This window comes from Gallus gallus, chromosome 7 (genome assembly GCF_016699485.2).
Source record: "Gallus gallus isolate bGalGal1 chromosome 7, bGalGal1.mat.broiler.GRCg7b, whole genome shotgun sequence".
Lineage (NCBI taxonomy): Eukaryota > Metazoa > Chordata > Aves > Galliformes > Phasianidae > Gallus > Gallus gallus.
In genome coordinates, this window is record NC_052538.1 from 6491338 (window position 1) to 6497676 (window position 6339).

The window sequence follows — 6339 nt, forward strand, 5'->3', positions numbered from 1 at the left end:
AGTGAGGAGAGCCCACAGCTCCTGAGACAGAGACTCAGAGCACAGCAGGAGGTTTCTGGAATTTTCTGAACCCTAAGTACATAAATTCCTTTGGCTCATGATGCCATACCTGATCAGTTTCAAAAGAGCTTTGTAATCCCCTTTGCCTAGTGTTTTCGCCTCCAACATACTCTGTGGACACATTTCCTGGCCCAAACCAACCCTGCGTTCCTGGAAAAGAGCATACACCAATTTAGGAGGACAAACTCATTTTGCACATGTGAAACCAGGGCTCAAACTTCTGTAAGTGAGGAATGCCACAGCCTCCCACAAGCTCTGCGCTTGGAATGCCTTACCAGAAGCGGCTGGGAATTCTGCAAGGAAGCAGATTAAGCTGGGAGAATGAAGTTTTGTCTCAAACCCCAAAATGCTGCACTAGCGCATCTGTTTTGATGATCTGCTGACAAAAAGCAGAAGCCCACTCGCTCGGAAAGCCCAGCTCTCCAGCATCCTATGTGGGGTCTGCACCAGGACTGCTCTGTTTTGTTTGAGAAAACTCATTGCAGGATTTTAGCTCTCTGAACAAGTGAGGTTTTTTTTTTGTTGTTGTTGTTTTTACTTATTTATTTTATTTTATTTTAAAACTCATGCTTGAGGGGTGGCAAAATCTGCCAATCTGTATGCTTAAGGAGATGATGGAGAGGAAATTTGGTTCACAGTCAGATGCTCTTAACCAATTTCAGCAGTGGAGAGACACAAGAGAGTAGCAATTTTGCACAGCAGTGCAGTGATGTTCCCTGTAGTCTCCTGCAGGTCTGAGTAAGGCTTCTGCGATACATTAACCAAACAGAAGGGAGGAGGTGGGAGAAGGGCTGGTGCCTCGTGCCTTGTCCCTGGACAGACCCCAGGGAGTGGGCTGACCTGGAATAAGGGCACTTTGTCCAGTGAAGGAGGTCACCTCACTCTACGCCAATAGGATGGGAGATGGAAAGTCTTCCAACCCTGTTAGAGAATCTAGGCAGCCTTCAGGACCACTAAAGGTCACCTCGTTGACCTTTAGTTGCCCTTGTCTGTGGGCTTCTCTTCCTGAAAAAATGCATTGAGGAAAGGAAAAAGGGGAAGAGAAAGAGGCCCAGGAGGATGCTGCTCTTCACCTAGGCTCATGCAGTGAGGACCGATGACCTCAGGCTGAGAGATGCTGTGCCCTATCAGTGATGTCTGTGACTGCAAGGTGAGCCATCAGGCACCCTGCTCCTATGCAGGGCAGCAGGTAGGTCTGAGGCCTCTCCACGCCCAAGAGAGGGATTGGAACAACCCTCTCACCACAGGGCTATGCCATGCTACCACAAAGTCAGCAGAAAAATCAGAAGTAACAGAAATGTAACGCTGTCCCCCATTTTGTTTTGCACCCAGAAATAGAACGAAATTAGGAAAAGAAGCAGAGGATTGACAAGAAGGAGTTCTTAACGGAAGTGACCCGCTCTGCGGAGAGAGGGTGGGAGAGCAATAACTTCCCCTTTAAACTAAATTGGGGTGAAAAAAATAAAAAGAGTATTCTGCACGTTTTCAAGCATGAGACTCCCATACAAATGGTCCCCGCAATGTTTAAATCATTTGGGCTCCTTCCTTATGCTGTTTCTAAGTTTGAAGAATGCCTGCTGGGTATGATTAATATTCCTCCTCCTACACTTACCCGTTACTCCTGACAGCAAAAATTAAAAGAGGAGCTTCTCTTCATTCAACCCCAACCCACAGGAACGTGGCTACATGGAGAAAGTTGCTAATATAAAAGGGGAAGGTTTGTAGATTGGCTGAATTCACAGCCAGGAGAGGTGTAGCTCTCATTCAGCAGCCCTGATGGATGGGCAATCCCTTGCCTCCTCCCAGATGGATGCTGGGCATGAGCGCTGCTCAGCAGGGCCAGGGGGAAATTTGGGTCCCTCTCTCGCTGCAGGGACACCCGTGGGATTGGAGCAGCCTCACTTGCTCCAGGCAGGGTTGCTATGGGCAATGCTGCTAGAAGCAGCCAACAAGGCAGAGTATAAAGAAAAGCCACCCCAGAGCCTTCAAAACGCAGCTGCTTACTATGCTGCACGTGTTTCTCTCCTTCCCTTCCCTCTTTCTGCATGTTTCAGGTTAGCTTTCACTGTAAAATAAGGCTCTACCCTTAATCAAAGCACTGTTGGTAAATGTGTTAATTCGTGTGTTTAAGCAGATGTTCAACAACATGGGGGAGTGGCAGCCCAATATAAATCATTATCCTGAGCACCTTATTCCACATCAGTCGTGCCCTCTGTATATGTCCCTGTGTGCAACATGCAATGGTATATGAGCCTAATATCTGCTGTTGGCATGTGGAATGAGAGCATGGAGTCCTGTGTCTCACTGCATGAAGGACAGCTGAGCAGAGCAATGCATTTCCCCCTCCCATCTGCAAGCAGGCTCCTCCAGAATAAATCCTAAAAGGCAGGGGAGCCACTAGAGTCTGGTCCAGTCCATCGGAGAACAGAATTTCTTAGATTGAAAAACCTCCACAGTCCTTCTGAGGCTGGGCAGCATTCTGAGTTAGGGGACTGAAGGTACCAAACATCTCTGAGATGCACATCATAGGCCTACAAAGCAGGTTGTTGTGCTGTTCTGATATCAGAGGATAAACCTCCAGAATCCCATGACCAAGTACTATGTTCACCATCATGATACTCACTGCAAATGGACCAGCAGTCAGATCCAAGGGTAGCCTCCCAGAATTATTTGTGTGCTTTTCCTGTTTGGCCTGTAGGTTGTGTGAATGCAGGACCAAGCAAAGCAAACCTCAACCCCTTGAAACAGGTGCCTTCTGGCTGAGAGAAAGCTTGAAGTCACCCACGCTCATTGGCCTCCCGTGGGCATTCAGAGACGCCCTCTGTCCCAAACTCTGCGTGGCCATGCCCTGACTTAGAGCCACCAAGGACATTTTCACATCTTGACTTTGGAAGAAGTTTGGATGGAGAGGTAAACATGCATTGCTCCTTCCCACGAACCGCACCAAGCTGAGGGCTTGTTCCCACTGGGCTCAGCACTCTGATATCTCATCCAGCCAGCCCCACTATGACCACGTGGGCAGTTCTTTTTACTTGCAAGCAGTGAGCCCCAAGCCTCAGCCATCTCTGTGCAGATGCTATCCCATCACTTTGCCCCACTTCTAGTTCTGGCCTTCCCTCCATCATCTCCTTGCAAAAAAAAAGGGGTGGGGAAGCCAATTATTTCCCTCTTTCTTCACCATCAGCCTTGGCTGCAGCAGATCACTAAATACCAGGGGGCAGAGATCAGCTTTGATTCTAGAGCGCTTCAAGGGACGTCGTGCAGGAGATAGCTACACGATGCTAATGAGCCAGAGATTTCCTTAAGGAGAAAAAAAAAAAAAATGACAAGAATCATTTTAATTGCAACCCTTTCCCTTCAATTAGCCCCCTCCCTTTGCTTAGAAGCAGGAACGAGTCATCAGGAATTGGAGGCATACCTAAGAAAACTGCTGCTTTCCGGCAGTCTGAGTTTCAGATGGGGGCACTGACACCTGAGTGATGGGTACTGGACCACGGTAGCTGAAATCACAATCAAAAGGTTCAGAGTCTTTCTCCCTACCTTCACATCCCAGGTAAAGCTGGGGAAGTGTTTTCAGACCCTTAGAAGTCTCTGTGCTCTGTATCACCGGGCATAGCCTCCCTCCAGAGGAAGGACAGGGCTGGGCAGGAGGAGACATCCAGCTCCATCACCATGACAGTTGGGAACTCCAACATCACGGGTCTGCTGCCATAACGAAATTAATCACTGCACCTTCATGGGGTGGGTGCGGAGGGGGAAGAAACAGCAAGCAGCGAGGAACAGCTACATTCCACTTTAATGAGGCTAAAGAGCAAAACGGAGTCAATTAAATCTGGTTCTGGTAGCAGTGTCTAAGTGCATAACAATTGTTGTAAGCTAAAGCAAGACAAGTTGTTTGAACTCCATGGGCAGTCTTTTTCTTTTCTTTTCTTTTTTCTTTTTCAAAATTAGCTCTTTTCAGGATGCATTTCAAGTTTTTCCTCCGTTACTGCTGGGTTCAAAGGACATGTGGGACAGATTCAACTCAACAGTTTGTAAACAGCTGACGTGGGAGGGAGAGGGCACTGAAGTTATTGGAATTGTTTTCATTCAAAAAATTTTGTAAATTAATTCCTCCCCCAACTGCTTGCTATAAACACCACATCGCCGTGTTCCTCCTCTTCAGATGGATCATGCAGACAGATGTGCCTTCTGTTCTTTCGCAAACATCAAGGCTGCCTCCCTCACTGGGTAAATGTCAAGGTGCTAATTAGTTGTAACGGGAGTCAGGCGGGGACAAGTCACAGCAGCGGGAACACGACGGCAGAGATGCAGCAAAAGGAATCACCGCTGGTTTTAAAGCAACCCCTAAGCAGCAGAACGGGCAGTACATTGTCGTGGGGAGCAGGATTTGGGGGCTGGCTGCACGTGGGGCTAAATGTGGGGTGCCCCCTCCTGATGGGTGCTGGGGTTGTGCAGACATGGAAGGACATTTCTGCTTCCCCCTTCATCACACTGTTGCATTTTAACCCTTCAGTCTCTTTTGTTTAGACAGTGCCTGTTTACTATTTAAATATGTAGTAACTGGCATGCAGCACCACGGTAGTTACGTGGGAAATACTGTTTCATTCCTCTCTTCATAGCTTTGATGCTGGCCATGTAGTGAGTCCTCGTTCCAACACATGTGACTTGTGCAATCATTCTCCCAGCCTGTATTTGCCGAAGTATTACTGGGTGTTTACCTGGTGTGCCTCAAATTAACATTTAGGAAACAAGAGAACAGAGAGTGGTACCAGAGAGGGACCAGTTGGAGAGGAGCAGCTCTGCACAACATATGCATTGGCTGGCTTCTCCATTAGAGCTGCAGAGGAAGGGTGGTAGTAGGCTGACAATTGGAGGAGGAGGTAGAAGAGCCCTGGTAGATTTGGCACATGCTTCCAGGTGTCAAAATGGCACCTGGAGCCAAGGCATTTCATTTCAGCAGCAATCAACTCCTTCAATTCCATCAAAAGGATGGGAAACCTGGCCTGCATCAGGAGCAGTGCAGCCAGCAGCACTAGAGAAGGCAGTACTAAGGAAGGTCCCTATTGTACACTGCACTGCTGAGACCACACCTTGAGTGTTATGCTTAGTACCACCAGGGCTGTACCAGGGTTGCATCCCAGCCCAGCCCAGCCCAGCAGGGAGGCTCTGATCTCTGTTACACAGGCTTGTTCTGTACCTGAGCAAACAATAACCAACCACAGCCAGGCCATGGGTGCCTCTACTCCAGGCATTAGAGGTGCAGGATTTCACTAGGAGGAACCATCAGAGATCTTCTTTCCCAGACTAGTAGGAGTGAGAATTAAATGTTATTTCTCACTATTTATTGCTTCCCCTTCCTCTGTGAGCAGCTGTCTCCTGGCTCTTGCTCTCATTTGGAGCTTGCTGGGAGCATCCCTGGATTGACCCTTCTGCTCCACAGCAAGCTGACTTCCCCAAGGACTCCCTTATGCACTTCCCTGTGAGCAACAAAGTACTGCCTCCTCTGCCAGTTCATAATCCTTCACTCAAACACACAGATTATTTAAGCATAAGCAGGGATTCCATACCAGGTTTTGGAATGCAAGCAATTTGAGAGTATTAAATTCCACCCTTTTATCTTTAGCATGCTAAGTCCTAGCATCCAGCCATGCAGAAACAGAGCAGTGAATGACAAGGAGTGGAGAAACAAATGCTCTTCCAGCCTGGAAATGAAGCACCACACCTTCCTCTGATTGGGGAAATGCATGCATTGTAAGCCAAGGCTGCCCACCTTCTGAAAGCGCTGTGGGGAACACCCAGAGGCTCATGGCTGCATCTGCAGGGTTCAGATTTGAGTTTGGCTCCTGGAGGAAGGCAAGAATTGCCCTTCCAGATCACCATAAGCAACAGTGAACCTCCAGTCACCACCAAAAGCAGACTGGAGAAGAGCCTGCCAGAGAGGTAAAATGGGACAAGCTGCAGCACAGTGTCCATGCCGGCCAGCAGCTCCTGGCTTCTCTGCCAGCATGGCCATGGGCTCCCTCTGTGCCAGAACATCACCCAAATGCCAACTCTGTATCACTCTCCACCTCGCACGTTTTATGCTGAATTCCTCAAAGAAGGCTCAGCTATTTGATGCCAAAGAAACACCTCTGGCAGTGAGGTTGTGCCACGCACTGAGCTCACATTTTTCTTCTCTTTTGGCAGGCAGGCTTTTACTAGGAGTCTCCTGAAAACCAAATTTCTGCTGTGTTTATCAGTCTTCTAACACCACAAGTCAAATAGCAGAGAGGTAGA